We start from the raw sequence: 18,550 nt of genomic DNA, 5'->3' as shown, positions 1-18,550 counted from the left end.
CTCTTCTACCAAGTGGGTCCCAGGGATCAACCTCCCGTTGTCGGTTTGGCAGGAAGAACTGGTTCCCACTGAGCCATCTACCAGCCCTCTCTCAGACTTTTTTTGCTCTGCTTTCTGAGAGACTTTCTCCGGGGTTTTTTCATTTTTGTTGTCTTGCATTTAATTTCCAACAGTTCCTTTTGTATTCTGCCTGTTACTTCTTCATTTCATCCTGTTGTTGGTTTTTTTTTTCTCTTGGATTGAGCATATTGTTACCTCATAGAAACTTAATATACATTTTATAGTAAAGTTTGTGTGTGTAATTAATTCTCTTGCCCTGAGATTTCTGTCCCCCTCCACAATGCTTTTGTTTTGTTTTCCTTGTGTTTTCCACTCACATTATCTGTTCTTGAAAAGTCTGATTATGATCAAAACTACAGAACTATTGTTTGATTAGAAAAAAAATTTTTTTTACATCAATTGAAAACTGGGCAAGGTAGCTAGAGCTTTGGACTTGGTGTTACTATGTAGGTTTGGAGAGCTTCCTATGTTCTTGAGTTCGCTGCTCTTAGATGACCTCAGCACTCTGCATCCAAAACCACAGAAAACAGAAAGATACACACAACACAGCTTACCCCAAGTTCACATCCTTGCCAGACTCTCCAGCAGAACTCCACGGGTACCCATTATTTTCACAAGAGTTTGGGTACAAACTTTGATTGGCAGCTTTGGGGCTCCTAGGGTGGCGGGTGGGTGACAGAGGACAGCAAAGAGTGGGAAGCAGCTGGTGGAGATGCTTTCTGTGTATCCTCCCTAAGCAGCACTCCGCATGGAATGGGGTTTGTCACACGTGACGCTTTCTCTGGTTGCCTCCCACTTTAGGGATGATGGTATCAGAGGGCCAACTGCCAGGAAAGAGGAGGTGAGGTCCCACTAATTTTGCTTGGATTATTAACCCAAACTTTCCTCTTGTCAGAGATTGTGAGTCACACACTGTGTTCCCCTCCCTACTACCAGAGGGAGATGATGAGATTAGCAAAGGCATTTTGGACTCAACCATAACGGACCCTGGCTTGTGTTGTTCTTGGTAGGTGTGTCTGTCTTAGAGTTCTATTGCTGTGATAAAGCTCTAGGACCAAAGTAATTCAGGAAAGAAAGGGTTTGATTTACATATTCTGGCTGGGCAGTGGTGGAACACGCCTTTCATCCGGGCATTTGGCAGAGGCAGGCAGATTTCTGAGTTCAAGGCCAGCTTGGTCTACAGAGTGAGTTCCAGGACAGCCAGGGCTGTGCAGAGAAACCGTGTCTTGAAAAACAAAACAAAACAAAACAAAACAAAACAAAACAAAACAAAACAAAACAAAACAAAACAAAAGACTTGCATATTCTGAATCACACTCCATTGACAGAAGCCAAGGCAGGAACTCAAGGCAGAAACCTGGAGGCAGAAGCCATGGAAGAATGTTACTCAATGACTTACTCCCCATGGCTTGTTCACTTTGTTTTCTTATGTACTCCAAAACTACCAGCCCAGGGGTGGCTCTTCCCACAGGGATCTGGGCCCTCCCACATCACTTATGACTCAAGAAAATGCTGCTGTGCCTGCCTATAGGCAGAGCTATGGAAGCATGTTCTCAAGTGGGGGTCTCTCTTCCCAAATGACTCTAACTTGTGTCAGGTTGACAAAGACCTAACCAGGATGGTGTTCTTTTCTTTTTCCCTCAGCACTCAGCCCCTAGCTACCTTAAGACTCTCTGAACACAGGTGAGCAGCTGCCCCAGAGTCTGGTTGCTCTCCAGACTGGAGTCTTCTCCCAAGAGCTGATGTATCGTTTGGCGGAGAGTCAGCCCTGCAGGTCATTGATTTCAATGGTTCAGCATCTTCTTATGGATCTGCCTCTTTCAGTTTAATTCTAACAACTTTCTTGGCACAAAGACTGGAGAGAGCATTGCCAAAGTCATTAACCAAGTTCCTGCCACTAAGGATGATTTTGTTTTCAGTGTTTCTGCAGGGAGCATGCTTTGGGCTGTGTTGTGTTCTGTCTTTAGTCTGTTCTCAGATAGGATAGTTCATATTAGGAAGTGTGAGCTGGATTACCTTCCCCTGTTATATATTTCATTGCCTTCTGATGCTTCGTGTTATTCCCTTTTTCTTTCCATGACCTTTTCACACCATTGTTTCAAGGATAAAAATTGGGTGAGCAATCTCTTTTTTTGCTTTTATTTATTTATGTCTAGGCAGGTGCTGTCACAGAGCCCATGTGGAAGTCAGGGGGTGACTTGTGGGAACCATTTGTCTCTTGCTAATATGCAGGTTCCAGGGATCAAACTGGGGTTATCAGGCTTGGCAGAGCCATCTTGCTGGTCTAGGTAAACAAAATATTTATCAGACATTTGTTATAACCCAGGCATTGAGAGTAGGGTCTTTGAAACTACAATATTTTTTAAATCTAGAATATGAAAAAGAAAACTAGGGCAGGCTGGTGAAGAAGTGTTCTCATGTGTTTATATGGTCATCCAAGGCCACACATCACACTGATCCTAGAAACCACAGTGGGAAGGAAGATGAAAGCTGAGTGGTCAGCATGTGGTTCCACGGCTCTGCTCTTTTTGCTGCTTCTGGCAAACTTCCTTGTGCCTCAGTGTCCTTACCTACAGAAAGGGAATGACAACAGAGACATGCATCCTCTCAGGTTGCTGAGGGATCATTCACTGCAAAGTACAAGTGGAAAACTTAACATAAAGCACTTGGGGAAAGTGGGCACACAGTGAGCCATCACTGCTGATGCCCTGCCTTCCAGAGGTCCTTGCCCACAGTCTGTTACTCCTACTTCAGACAAAGATGTGTCCAGCCTGGGTGCCATGCCTCTCCCTCGGCCAGGGCATGGAGTTTGATCCTAAAATTCCTGCAAACTTTTGACACACCTCCCCAAAGGCTGCTGGGAACGCTATTGTTTCTAATTGCTGGATTTCCTGAAGTATGGCCATGTTCTGGCTGAGGATGGCTCTTTTGACATGGGCGGGATCAGGATGGTGCTGTAGTGAGGAGCCTGTAAGTCTGGAGCCAGCCAGACTTGGTTCAAGTCCTGGTTCTCTAGCTTTTCCAAGTTGTGTGATCACAGGCCAGCGGCTTAACCTGCCCCAGACTTGAGGTGCTCATGTAAACAGTAATATCACCCTGGCTTCACCATCACGAGGTGGAATGAAGTCATTTATAAAGAGTCCAGCTGGTATCTGCTACAGAGACACCCGATCCACAGGACATGCTTAATTCTGAGCTGATTTACAGGGTTCTCTCTATCCATGACCTCTTTTTACCTTAATACAGACTTCACGTCCATAGCTGAAGGGAGAGACAATCAGAGGTCAACCAATCAGATTGTCACTCAAGGGGCAGCCCTGGGGCTCAAACCCAGAAGGCTTTCTCACTCTTCTCAGAACTGAATGGACTCCAAAGTGCCACAAGCAAGAGGCATAAATGGGAAGGGGGAAGGCTGGGGAGAGAGTTCAGTGCGGACAAGTGCTTGCTGTGCATCCCGATGACCTGACTTTGGGTTCCAAGAACCCAGACAGTAGCACAAACACCTGCAATGCCAGCACACCACTACCAAGAGATGAGAGGTTGGAGACTGAGGGATCTCCTGAAGCTCACACAGCTAGCCTGACATAAGCAAGGATGAAGATCAATCTCAAACCAGGTGGGAACATATCCCCACAGTGGTGGGCTACCCTCCAAGTGCCACATGCTCACCATGGTACATGTGCATGCACATGCACACATACATACATACATGGCAAAGGAGTGGTGCAGAAAAGTAGGCTGGAGCTCAAGATCCTGTACAAGCCATACTGACGCTCCTGAGCTGTGCCCAGGAGATCCAAACGCTCAGCCATGAAGCAAGCGTGGAGGAAAGGCAGCTCTCTGCAGCGCACACAAAGCCAAAGCAACAAATCCAAAACCTGTGTGAACAGAAAACACCAAGGAAAGCAATCATCGGATAAATCAGAGGCCAGAGAATCCTGTAGGATATTGAATACTGCCCATTTATCCCAGACATAGGAGAGAGCCAAGCAGAGGGCAGAGCAGAGTCCAAAAAGATCCCCAGGCAGCGTCGGAAGGGATTTTTAATGAAAAGTTTTAAAATTAGTTTTTATACAAGTGTGCAGTGTATTTTAATCACTCTTTCCCTAACCCCTCCCAGGCCTACCTTCCTTCCCCAGACATTCTAAACATTAAAAAAAAAAAAAATTAAAAGCCCACTTGTTCCAATTTGTACTGTCCACATGCTTAGGAGTATGTGGCCATCTACCAAAACATGGACTCAGAGCCTTTAAAAAAAACTGAGTCTCCCTCCCTATCAATTTCTTCTCTGCTAAGAGTTGGGGCTAGTGAATCTCTCTCCACTCCATGTTTGAATACTGACTGGCTTAATCTTACACAGGGCCTATGCAGATAACCACACCTATTGTGAGTTCATGAGTGTAGTGAAGTCCACTTGTCATGTCCATAAGATACTGTTTCTTTTGGGTCCTGGGAAGATGGTTTTGAAGATAAAGAAGGTTATCAGGATCATAACTGGTATATTCAGACACCATTATCCTCAGAGCCTGTGCATTCACAGGGAGCCGTTGGTAAGCTGAGAAGGAATTGTGGAAGGGGGAGAAGATGTTTCAATCGCAGATCTTTCCTTCCCTTCCCTTGCTAGGATATGGGACAATGGACCATGCAGGAAACTTGGTAAGGTAAAGCGGGTCTGAGACGCTGGCACTCAGATACACACCTGCTCCCTACTAGATTCCTGGCCTGGAACACGTGCCACACTTCCCATATAAGGAAACGTGACCTGTGGTGACATAGGCTTAGAACAGAGTTCTCCATGAGGTACCTAGGGGCCCTGAGGTTTTAGCTAATAAGCTTTCCTTCCCTGGCATTCCTAATTTGCTTTCTATTTGGTGTGGTAAGCAATATGATCCAGAGGGGTCGGTTTCATTCAAACGACTATAACCTGGGGAGAAAAGGGTTTATTTCACCATATACTTCACTGTCCTACATGGAGGAAAGCGAAGGTGGGCACTCATGGCAGGCAGCACCTAGAGGAAGGAACTGAGGCAGAGACCATGGATAAGTGTTGCTCAGTGGTGTGCCCCACCCCACCCCCTGGTTTGCTCAGGCTGTTTTCTTATAAAACCTATGACCGCCTGGCCAACAGTGGCATCACCCACAATAGGCAGAGCCCTCCCCCTTCTGTTTATCAAGGATATGCCCCTACAGACATGCCCAAAGGAAAATCGGGTGGAGAAACTTCCTGAGTGACTCTTGTTCATGTCTAGTTGATTTAAACTAAACAATCCAGGTGGCCTGCCCTTTCCCAGACCTGTGAAGATGGGTGGGTGGTAACACTGGAGAGGTCCTTCAATACCAGATCTTCCTGCTTTTGTTGGAGAATTAGACTGGGTCTTGGAAGCTTGAGGCACAGGAAGGATGTTGAATTAGAGGAGGGTACTTCACAGAATCCTATTTTGACACGGTTTGGGTAGAGGACTATGGCTATAAAGGGGACAAGGACTATGTCCCTCTCCCACATTACTGTAGCCAGTATGGTCCAATCACAGTGTAGCATGGCATACTCCAGAACATGGAGAATGTTGAACAGCTGGCCTTTCTGGACCTGCTGGACCCCCTAGATGTCACTATTTTCATGATGCCAGCGTAATTCAAGAGACATAAGACCTAGGTCCAAGGATAACTCCTCTACATTATTATAGCTGTAACACATCTGAGGAGTAACGTGTGTGTGTGTCTGTCTGTCTGTCTGTTTGTCTCCCATTATTTAACCCTTTGTTTACTTATTACTGAGATCTGGATGCCATTAACCAACAAAGCCTTCTGATTTTTGTCCCACTGAAATTTAATCCTCCACGCCAGCTGTCTCATATACTAAAGAAGTGGATCCCAACCCTGTAGACTCATACAGTACCCTAAAAAAGCTGCTTTGCCCTGGGCATCATTGCCTCAGCCCTTCTGCCACCCTTGGTGACTCTGATCACTAATCTCTGGGGAACTCAGTGCTGAAGACGTAGGCCTGCCCCATGAAGAGATAGCAACACTGAGAGAGAGCCTGGTGGGAAGACTGAGAGATGGAGACCCCAGACAGTGAGCTGGTGTTGGCATACCCATATTGATGGTCATGAGGGACTTGAAGTAGATCCATGGAAAGGACCAAGGGCCAAGAGGCTGGGATGGAGTCGGTTAGAGAGTACTGAAGAGCCCTTAAGGTGGGGTCGGGAGAGGGAAGGAACATCAGGAAGACTTCAGTCTCCCTGTCTCCTGATCATTGGTTTGTTATGATATCACCTACAAAGCATAGCATTACTAAAAGGCTCAGAGACAACAACTCTTGTGAACCAGTGGTGATTTTTTTTCCAACCAGTTGCCGGAAAAAAAACAAAAAACAAAACAAAACAAAAAAACAAAAAACAAAAACCAACTCAGTCCATGAGCTTGAGAACGAAGTTTGTTTATGCAGAATGGAATTTTCTATGGCTTGAATCCTCAGAACTCTCAAACATGTTCTCACTGGATGCACTAGCTTGAATTCAAACAAGTAAATTCAATTAAGAAGCAAGAGCCATCCTGCTGTTTGGATTCATTGGCAATTAGATTTCTCAGCCAACCTTTGCAGTGCTATGTAAATTTATAACGGTTGTCTGCCTGAATTGACCCCCATTTTACAGAGATAAAATCCAAGCTTCGAAGAGATTCAAATAAGACCACATGGATAATTCTAGATTGTGCTAAATTGTCAGTTACAACCAAGAGCCACAGTTGGCTACCAAAAGCTCCAGTGTTCCCTCAAGCACATTCCTCAGTGAGGCCATGGGCTTTCCTGAACTGGGCCTGATTCCCAAGCCCAGTACCTTGATCTTTTGACCAATTGTGGTAATTTGATTCTCTTTGCTGGGGCTTGATTTATAAAGAAACTTGAAACTGAATTCTGCATAATGAAATCGAATAACTCATCAGTGAATGCTTCTGGAAAGACTTTTTTGGCTTTTTAAAGAACTACAAGAAATATGGAATTTTCTTTTCTGGCTTTGAGCATGCTTGCCCAGGGAAATGATCACCAGAGGACAGACAACCATTTTGTGGTTGTGATGGAAAATGGCTGGAAAGAAATATAGAAAAATTCCCAGATATTTACAGAGTGTCATTGTTTCTTAATTTATTTACCTCAGGAGCTTCCCTCTTTCTAAGCATCACGTTAAATATACTGTATCACTGGTGGGTGGGGGAGGTATGGTTGTTGTTGTTGTTGTTTGTTTGTTTGTTTGTTTGTTTGTTTGTTTTTTGAGACAGGATACCGCCTTGAAAAACTGTGTAAAACTGTCTTAAAAGACTGTGTGCCTGGCTGACCTGGAACTCACAACCATTGACCAGGCCGGCCTTGAATTCACAGTGATTCACTTGGCTACCCTCCCAAGGGCTAGGATTAAAGGTCTATGCTACCACACCAGACATGACAGGTTTTATTAATGCTTTTAACATTTTTAGTAAGTTGAGAGTAGTTTGCAAAAGTATATTAATTAGCCCCATGTCATAGGATCACCTTCTACAAACCACCTTAAAGGAAAATGGCTTTACTGGGTTTTGTTTTGTTTTTTTAGTTTAATTATTTATATAAATGTTTTGCCTACACATATACATGTGCACCAAGAGGGCCACTATGGTCCCAGAGGTCAAAAGAGAGCATCATGTGAGAGTTACAGATGGTTCTGAGTCACCATGTGGTTGCTGAGAATTGAACCCAGGTCCTCTGGAAGAGCAGCCAGTACCCTTAACTTCTTAGCCATCTCTCCAACTCCAGTTTTCCTGTTCTTGAGATGAGCCCACCTAGCACAGATCAAAGAACCACTCCGACTGGGTGAATGGCCAAGACAGAAGGCATATAGCTGCTCTCACAGCTTAGCTCATCTAACCCCAAACTACAGTATTAGAAGGGATTTGAGGGATATTTACTTAGATAAATTTTAAACTTGGATCGATAGACTTATGTAATTATACAAGGTTACTTCACAAACCTATGAATATTTGATTTAAATTCAGTTTGCATCATAATCTAAATGCTTCAAAAATAATGTGTCAGGGCATCAGAGAGGAAGCTTGCAAGCATGACGTGGGGAATTGAGACAGGAAGTTTGTGAATTCAAGGCCAACCTGAGATCCATCAAAAGATCATGTCTCAAAAATAACATCGAACAAAATACCACAGTTAAGCATTTTATATGCCCAGTATGTACATGCTAAAGACCATGGTAAGCCAAATGTTCATTTTTCCATGCTTATGTGTGTATAGTTCTTGTTGAAACTGTTTTGTAAATGTTTGTTGATCTTCTGACCTGGTCTTTTCTTTTCTTTTTTTTTTAAGGATTTTTTTATATATATATTTATTTATTTATTATATGTAAGTACACTGTAGCTGTCCTCAGACACTCCTGAAGAGGGCGCCAGATCTCGTTACAGATGGTTGTGAGCCACCATGTGGTTGCTGGGATTTGAACTCTGGACCTCTGGAAGAGCAGTCGGGTGCTCTTACCCACTGAGCCATCTCACCAGCCCGACCTGGTCTTTTCTTAATTAATTAACTAATTCATTAATTTTGGAGATGGAGCCTTACTATATTTTCTATTCATTTCAGACTCACAGAGATCCACATAGCACTGCCTCCCAAGTGCTAGGATTAAAAGCATGTGCCCCATGGCCATCTTTATTATTTTTTTTAATGAAGTCCTCCCATGCTTATTTATATAAAATCATGCACATGAATTAATTATAGGATGCACAGGTCCTATGAGATAAAAAATCCAGATAAAGTTTGCTTTTGTTCCACATTTTGTGTGGTGAAAATACAGTCATTGGGTTTCAGAAACAACAAGCAGGCCAGTCTTATAAAATGCTATACTGGGGATGGTTTTGTGCCTTCTAAGAACTGGGCACCTCATTCTTCATTTTGGAGATTAGGTACTTTCACCTTGGCAGAGTGACACATCTGGGTTAATTCTATGTCAATGGTCACTGTCTTGATCAGGGTTCTACTGCTGTGAAGAGATACCATGACCATGGCAACTCTTATAAAAAAAAAGACCATTTAATTGGCTTACAGTTCAGAGGGTTTGCCTGTTATCATTGCAGCAGGGAGCATGGCAGCATTCAGGCAGACATGGCATTGGAGAGGTAGCTGAAAGTTCTACATTTGGATTGGAAGAGTGAACCACTAGGCCTGGTTTGAGCTTTTGAAACCTCAAAGTCCAACTGCAATGAGACAATTCTTCCAACAAGGCCACATCTACTCCAACAAGACCATACCTTTAATAACACCAATCCCTGTGAGTCTCTAGGGGCCATTTTCATCCAGACCACCTTGACATCAAAGAATTCAGTATAAAATATAAATTCAATTTCAGGGAAATAATTTTGTTGATTTTAAAATTTTGAGTAAGTATCAGAGAGCAGCCATGGGGGACCAGAGACATCTCTCATGTCATGGCAGCCAACAGTAGTTATCACGTGGCCAGCAGCATCCTGGACCCCTGTCTGTACTGACCGATTTCACTCACCTAACAATCTTACACAGTGAGTACGGTTTATGGACCCATTTTATGGATGAGAATAGCAATATAAAGGTCCTCCTCTGGCAAGCCAGCATCCTGGGATTTGAATTCTCTAGGATCCAGACTCTGTGGAGTGAACCTTTGCTGTGTTGAAGAACCTCTTTGATGACTTATAGCCTTCAATCTAGATACACTCCCAGCTAAAAAACAAGAACATGATCTTGCTCATTTGAGGTTTGTTTGTTTTGTTTGTTTTTAATTTTAAATTATGTATATGTGTCTCTGTGTGGATTTGTGCACATGAGTACCAGAAGAGGGCATTGGAGCTTCTGCAACTGGAGTTACGTGCAGTTGTGAGCTGCGCCATGGTGCTGGCAACAGAACTCAGGTCCTCTAGAAGAGGAGCCAATGCTCTGAGCCGCTGAGTCATTTTCCCAGACCCCTTTGGTTTTGTTTATGCGTTTGTTTTCTAAGACAGAGGTTCACTGTGCATCTCACTCTTGCCGGGAACTCACAAGGATCATCTTGCCTCAGCACCCTGCATAGAGTTGCAGAGAGAAGGCTGCAGGCAGGTACTGTGGTCATCGATGCTCACCTTCCAAAGTTTCAGACAGAAACTGCAGGCTGAACAAACCCAGCTGCAGCCCTTCCTATGTGAGACAGAGTATTTTCTCAGTTCTGTGCAACAAAACCAACTCACCAAGTACAGTGGCCTGTGAGGTGGCAGGAGCCCGCAGCAAGCACTGGCCTCCTGTATTATTAAATGCTTGTATTCATTGAATTGCAGATAGGCTTAGTGACAAGAAAGCGTTACCAAACTAAACTTAGAAATATTCCCCACTGGTGTCCACAGTGGCTGTACCTGATGGACATAGACGTGTCTTTCTTGATCCGGGCAATGACCTCAGAAAACTCCTGCAGTTAGAATAAAACAAACATTAGAAAGGCAATTAAGAGCAGTCAGAGGCATTCAGTGCCCAAACAAAGAGGAGTCTGTCTGTCTGGCAATCACCAGAAGGCAGGAGGCGGATGGTGCTGGCGATGTCTGGCAACTCAGCAGGATTGAGGGCCAACAGCTCCTAGCCTTTAAGAAAAGGTCAACAACACTGGTGCAGCCAACACTGTCCCCTTCCTGGCAAGAAAAGGAGGAAAGCAGGGAAGACAGGGACCCTTCTGACCTGCCACAGAAACCCCTAGAGGCTTCTGTGCTCCTCTCATTGGTCAGACTAGCCAATAGTCAAGTGCAAGGGAAGCTGGGAAGGTACTCAGGTTCCCAGTTTCACATAGAGGTGAATGTAAACAAGTCAGGAGAGGATGCTGAACCAGCACAAAGATGAGAAAAGTTCTTCTTGCTGCTACTCATGTTCAGTGTTAGAGCAGTGCTTAAGTGCTCACTGTGTGCACCCAGCACTATGCTATGATTGGCTGTAGGTTTACCTGCCCTGAAGAATTTGCTAGATGGGTTCCATAACCAATTTTTTCCAGGGTTAAAATATCATGGGGCAATTCTCAGCTGTGTGTGTGTGTGTGTGTGTGTGTGTGTGTGTGTGTGTGTGTGTGTGGTGTCCACACAAGGAATTGAGTCTCTAAGGACACTTCAAACTCTATAGCTCTCTGGGTCCATATGAATAGTTATGAATAAAAGTCTCCCTGACCCCCCACCTCCAGTGCCACTGTCAGCAATACACAGTGATCCATATTACAGCAGAAGTGATTTCTATATTGATATGATATGATGGAGGCAATGGGAATGTGGCCTGTCAGCCCTTATTTTAAAGGATGTCAGTGCCACAAGCTTAAGAAACAAGGCGAGGTATGGGGATGTGTCCAGTGACAGAGTACTTGTCTAGCATGCACAAGTCCCTTGGTCCAGTACCTGGCACCAACACATAAAACGCCTATCTATGCCAAAGGATTATACTAGGAAATTAAAGGAAAAAATTATACTAAACATAACTTTTCACTGGTTGTTTTTCTTTTCTCTTAAAAAGAGGTTTATTTATTTAGTTTCTTAATTAAATAAGTACTCATTATACATACATTTGTGTGCCTGTATGAGTTTATGTGTACTATGTATATGAAGGTGCTCCTGGAGGTCAGAGCATGAGACCCTTAGAACTGGAGTTAGAGTGGGTGGTAAGCCACCTAAACATAAGTGCAGGGAGCCAAACCTGGGTCCTCTGAAGGAACAATAGCACTCTTAACTGCTGAGCCATCTTTCCAGTCCTATTTTGCAATCAGGTTTTGTTCTTATTGTCCCAGCCTCTTAACCCAAGGGCTAGGACTTTGGACGTAAAGGACCTACATAGTCCATTACCTTCACACTTCTGGACACCATTGATATCCACAAATGTGATGAATCTGTTTCTCCTTCTGGAAACAGAAGGAGGGGAAAGCAACCTGTACCCCCATCCCACAGCTATGGATGGCATAGTTGTAGGAAAGAGCACAGTGTAGGGGGACCCTAAAAGTGAGCACCATCACCCCCAGCTTTCCTCACTCTCACCCTTCTAAACCCTTTATAATCATTGGGGGCCTTTAACCTACTTTTCTGCTTGAAATGCCAAGATCTGTAGAGGAATTTTAATCCAGTAACATGGCTGCCCTGGATGGAATGCAAACACACCCTCAGTGCACACCTTTAATTCCTAACAATGTAGGTGATATTCATTTGTAGAAGGAAATAGCTATGTTGGATAAGAATGTCTCATTGAAGGACAGACAAAGTGACAAATCAGAGAAAGATTTGAAAGAATGAGTCAGTGATGGTATATGTCCAACTCTTATGAGAACAACCCAGGAAAGAGAATCTACTTAAAAGCCGTGCAGGGAGAGAGAGGGAGAGAGAGAGAGAGAGAGAGAGAGAGAGAGAGAGAGAGAGAGAGAGAGAGAGAGAGAGAGAGAGAGAGCAGTCAGCAGTTTGGTTGAGTGAAATTGAGTTCAGTACAATCAGTTGGGAGGCAGTGCAGTGCAGTGGAGTTGAATTCTTATGTGAGTCCATGCAGATTGGTGCAGGTCAGGAGAGGCCATTGAAGCCAGAAAATAACAAGAAGCCAGAAGATTAGAACAAATTGTCAGAGTAAGTTTGAGACTAAGCAGAACAATTCTGTGAGAAGCTAAGAGAAGCCAGACTGAATCAGTCAGCTTGGAGAGGAATTTGGGTCAGAACAACTGTGTCAAACCAGCCAGCTCTAGTTCAGAAAGAACTAGAAAGGGTGAGCTTATTCAGTAGCAAGGCTCCAAGAGGACAATTACATCAGGCAAATAAAAATTACTTTTACCAAAAAACAGTTGTTTCTATTTTTTGCTTGCCACATATGGCAGGGTTATGCATCAGTCAAACTTAACAGGAGGGCTGGGAAGATATCTTAGTGGTTAAAGTGTACTCTAGCATTCATGTAAAGCCGGGTATGCGGTGCACAGCTGTAATCCCAGGGCCTGGGAAGATGGAGACTAGAGGACGATGCCCAGTGCTTAGTGATCAGCTGGTCTAACTGAATTGGTGAGCCCTAGGTTCATTAAGAAACTCTGTCTCAACATTGAGAGTGATTGAGGAAGATGCCTGATGTTGACATCTGGCCTCCACATAAGTATATGGTGCGTCCATATACACTTTCATACACACGACTATATACACACATGGCCAATAAGAAAGCTAGACAGAAGAGTCTCAGTCATCCATATTTACAGTCAATATAACTGTCTGCATATGGAAACTAGGTTTATAGTTAAGCACTATAAATGGCAGAATGTTCAGCAGGTTGCTGGATAGAAGACTAATCCACTGAGAAAAGCCAATGAGCAAGCCCTGAATATGGACCATCCCTGATTCTGCTCTCTCATCTCCCACATCTAATACTTACTGAATCCACTTGAGTACACATATTCAATATTTACAAAATGCACTGACATCTCACCACCATCTCCCTAAGCCAGGCCACTGTCATCTCTAGTCTATGCCAGAAACTTTCTAACTGGACTTTCTGAATGCAGTTCTACCTCATGTGTCCCACAAAGTGCAGCTTGCATTGTCTTTCAAAGTCATTCACGTACCTCAAAAGCTTGACCATGCTCTTGAGAAGGATTCACCACTCCTTAGGTTCATGAAGTTCTTCAATTACCCACCCCTGCGGGTCTTCTTTCTTGCTATCCCACACTTCCTATTTGAGAACTCCAGCTATTCTGGATCCATTAACGTTCCAACGTACCATTCAAAGCAATGTTTCTACCTGGAGCATCCTCATATCCTTTACTACCCCTCCCTCTTCTCTCTCTCTCTCTCTCTCTCTCTCTCTCTCTCTCTCTCTCTCTCTCTCTCTCTCTCTCTCTTTAATGATTTAATTTTATTTTATATGTATGCGTGTATGTGTTTGGTGCTGGAGGAGAACAGAAGAAGGTATAAGATTCCCTGGAACTAGAGCTACAGGAACTCATACAGATGTTGTGAGCTGCTGTTGACTGTGGGAATTGAACCTGGGTCCTCTGGAAGAGCAGTCAGTGCTCTTAACCACTCCAGTCTCTGCCTCTTTAGCGCCTCATTCATTCTCAAGCTTTAGGTTGGTTCTTGCTTCCTCTGACTTCCCAAGCTAGGTGAGAAGCCCTGCTGGCTACACTCTGAGCCTTCTGCCTCCCTTATCTCTTCATGGCACTGAACATGCCTTTAACCCTCACTCACCGTTGGCCAGCATAAGCTCCACAAAGCCTGAGAGTGTGCCTCATTGTATTTTTCATGCTGAGACCTGGTAGGTGCTTATTAAATATGTATGAATAATAATTCCCTTCTGTGCTCTTCTCAGGCAGTGGGTTAAAAAATGGTGACTGGGAAGAATCCCTAGGCCAGGGTGAAGACAGCTAAGGCTCTAGCCATGGGTCCCTGTCCTGCAAGAGCCACCACAGAGCATCCCAGCTAAACCACATCTCCAACAGCTACAAACGTGCTCTGTCTAATTTTAGAGAAGAGAGCACTCAGGATGCCAGGGCTTATAGGGAAGGAGTAGGGAGCCCCAGAATAACGACACAGGTCTCCTCTGTGTGTCATGAACACTGGATGATTCAGATGTCCCTGAGAGGTGACAGAGCTTCCCTTTATTTCCCAGCAACCTCCATGAGTGGGATAGCTCATTATCCTTAGTTGTTGATGAGGCATATGATTTTTTTCTATGAATTTTAAAATTAGTCCTTTGAGGATTTCGTACAATGTATTTTGATAATAACACCTCCTACCCACTCCTCCCATACCCACCTCCACTTCCCTATCCATCTAAGGTGTGTCTTTTTTTCTTTTTTTTAACTCATCGGGTACAATTGATGCTGCCTATATTCTTGTGGATATATGGCCTTCCATTTGAGTGTGGTAGGCCCACCAGGGACCACACCCTTAAAGAAAACCAACTCTCCCTCTCCCAGCAGCTGTCAATTGTCAGTAGTTTCTTAGCTGGGGAGGGATTTTGTGCCCACTTCCCCCATTTCCATGCTGGTCTGGCTTGTGCTTGCACGGGTCTTGTGTATACTGTCTCAAATGCTATGAATTTCTAGGTGCAAGAGGGGCATGATTCTTACAGGAGGTAAATGATGTCAAAGCCACCAACTGTAATAGACTATCCAGGTTTTTCCATACTTGAGCCAAACATATGACATAAAGACTGAGGCATGTTTATGTGAGGAAAGATTTTATACCTGGCTGTGAGTCCATCCAATAGGAAGGATCATCTTACCCAAAATCATTTAACAATGACTTCTGAACCATCCTGCAAGTCAACACCATTCTAGGAACAGAGAAAACACTGAGCAGAAGCAGAGAAAATACTAATGATAATGATAATAATAATAACGACAATAATTTTTCTACAGTTTCTTCTATTCACTCTTAATATCCCCCTCAGTCTTCGTCTTTAATCACACGATTCACTGCTAGGGCAGGATTGTGTCATCAGTTATACATACCCCTGTTGATGGTTATTTAGATGATTTCCAGCTTTCTAACATCTTAAGCCTTCTTTGGCCAAGCCACTTGTTTGGGCAGATACACATATTTCTTCCACCAGGTCAGACTTCTGTAAGGAGAGCTGTGAAGGTGAAAGGTTATACATTTTTCATTTGGACAGGTACAGACAAATCCCTTGCTCATGTCTCCTGGGCTGCAACCATTCTGTCTCCTGGTCACACTGGAGAAGGTTGTCTCCCTTTGGCCTCAGTCAAAACAAACCTTTGAGCCAGTTGTCGGGGTTCACACTTATAATTTCTGTATTTGAAAGGCTGAGATAGGAGGATTACCAGGAGTTCAGGGCCACCTTGTTCTATGTTGTGATTTTCAGGCCAGCCTGAGCTACAGAGTGAAATCCCATCTTCAAAAATGTCCAGTTTTCTGAGGAACTGCCAGACTGATTTCCAGAGTGGTTGTACAAGCTTGCAATCCCACCAACAATGGAGGAGTGTTCCTCTTTCTCCACATCCTCACCAGCATCTGCTGTCACCTGAATTTTTCTCTCTTCCTTCCTTTTCTTCTTTCTTTCTTTCTTTCTTTCTTTCTTTCTTTCTTTCTTTCTTTCTTTCTTTCTTTCTTTCTTTCTCTCTTTCTCTCTCTCTCTCTCCTTCCTTCCTTCCTTCCTTCTCTCTCTTTCTTTCCTTCTTCCTTCCTTCCTTCCTTCCTTCCTTCCTTCCTTCCTTCTCTCTTTCTCTCTTTCTTTCCTTCTTCCTTCCTTCCTTCCTTCCTTCCTTCCTTCCTTCCTTCCTTCCTTCCTTCCTTCCTTCCTTCCTTCCTCTCTCTCTCTCTCTCTCTCTCTCTCTCTCTCTCTCTCTCTCTCTCTCTCTCTCTCTCTGAGACAGGGTTTCTCTGTGTATCCCTGGCTGTCCTGGAACTCACTCTGTAGACCAGGCTGGCCTCAAACTCAGAAATCCACCTGCCTCTGCCTCTGCCTCCCAAATGCTGGGATTAAAGGCATGTGCCACCATGCCCAGCTCCTGAATTTTTGATTTTAGCCATTCTGACTGGTGTGAGGTGGAATCTCAGGGTTATTTTGTTTTACATTTCCCTGATGATTAAGGATGTTGAATATTTTTTCAGGTGCTTCTCAGCCATTCGGTATTCCTCAGTTGAGAATTCTTTGTTTAGCTCTGTGGCCCATTTTTTAAATGGGGTTATTTGGTTTTCAGGAGTCCAGCTTCTTGAGTTATTTGTATATATTGGATATTAGTCCCCTATCTGATTTAGGATTGGTAAATATCCTTTCCCAGTCTGTTGGTGGCCTTTTTGTCTTATTGACGGTGTCTTTTGCCTTACAGAAGCTATCTAATAATCAGCCACTAAACCCAGACACTATTGCAGATGCCGGCAAGATTTTGCTGACAGGACCCTGATATAGCTGTCTCTTGTGAGGCTATGCCGGTGCCTGGCAAATACAGAAGTGGATGCTCACAGTCATGTATTGGATGGAACACAGGGCCCCCAATGGAGGAGCTAGAGAAAGTACCCAAGGAGCTGAAGGGGTCTGCAACCCTATAGGTGGAACAACAATATGAACTAACCAGTACTCCACAGAGCTCGTGTCTCTAGCTGCATATGTAGCAAAAGATGGCCTAGTCGGCCATCATTGGGAGGAGAGGCCCTTGGTCTTACAAAGATTATATGCCCCAGTACAGGGGAATGCCAAGGCTAGGAAGCAGGAGTGGGTGGGTTGGGGAGCAGGGTGGGGGGAGGGTATAGCCGACTTTCGGGACAGCATTTGAAATGTAAATGAAGAAAATATCTAATAAAAAAATTGTTAAAAAATATCCAAACACACCAAGCTGTCGAACTTGGGTTGCATAGATTCCCTTGGCCACTTACACATCTCTGACTGCCTCGGTGGGAGATCACGGGGTTTGGTTAAGATGCCTTCCTCCATTTTTTTTCTAACTTACTTCCTCTTCTTTACCATTCTATAGGAAAACTGTACTTAAGTTTGTGTATGAACATGGGATAATGCTAAAAAAGAGTTTAATCCCAACCTGCCCCAGGAAATTAACTTTGTGGATTGGTTTTTTTCCAAGACTGTGAAGTGTTGCATAAATGCTCACTTACTATTACAGCGTTTACATCGACTTATTCATTTATTTAGTGGAGTGGGGTGTGATGCTTGTGGAGGTCAATTAACAACTTGGTGGCTCTCTCCTCCCCCCATGTGGCTTCTAGGAATTGGAGTTCGGTCATCAGGCAAGTGCTTTTAATCTCTGAGCCTTCTTGCTGGTCTTGTAATGTCTTTGAAAGATTTGGTATTTAGTTAGAAAGACCTTACTTACTTCTTCTTCTTCTTTTTTTTTACTTTTTTTTTTAATTAGGAATTTTCTTCATTTACATTTCCAATGCTATCCCAAAAGTTCCCCATACCCTTCCTCCCACTCTCCTCCCCCATCCCCCACTCCCACTTCTTGGCCCTGGCGTTCTCCTGTAATGAGGCATATAAAGTTTGCACGACCAATGGGCCTCTCTTTCCAATGATGGCCAACTAGGCCATCTTCTGATACATATGCAGCTGGAGACATGAACTCTGGGGGTACTGGCTGTTCATATTGTTGTTCTACCTATAGGGTTGCAGACCCCTTTAGCTCCTTGGGTACTTTCTCTAGCTCCTCCATTGAGGGCCCTGTGATCCATCCAATAGCTGACTGTGAGCATCCACTGTGTGTTTGCTAGGCCCCCGCATAGCCTCACAAGAGATCTGGATCCTTTCAGCAAAATCTTGCTAGTGTATGCAATGGTGTCAGCGTTTGGAGGCTGATTATGGGATGGATCCCCGGGTATGGCAGTCTCTAGATGGTCCATCCTTTCGTCTCAGCTCCAAACTGTGTCTCTGTAACTCCTTCCATGGATGTTTTGTTCCCAATTCTAAGAAGGGGCAAAGTGTCCACACTCTGGTCTTTGTTCTTCTTGAGTTCCATGTGTTTTGCAAATTGTATCTTGTATCTTGGTCACTTCTATTCCTGCA

The sequence above is a fragment of the Mus caroli genome, unplaced genomic scaffold (genome assembly GCF_978045245.1).
Source record: "Mus caroli unplaced genomic scaffold, Mus_caroli_1 scaffold_3, whole genome shotgun sequence".
NCBI lineage: Eukaryota > Metazoa > Chordata > Mammalia > Rodentia > Muridae > Mus > Mus caroli.
This window is presented reverse-complemented; position numbering follows the sequence as displayed.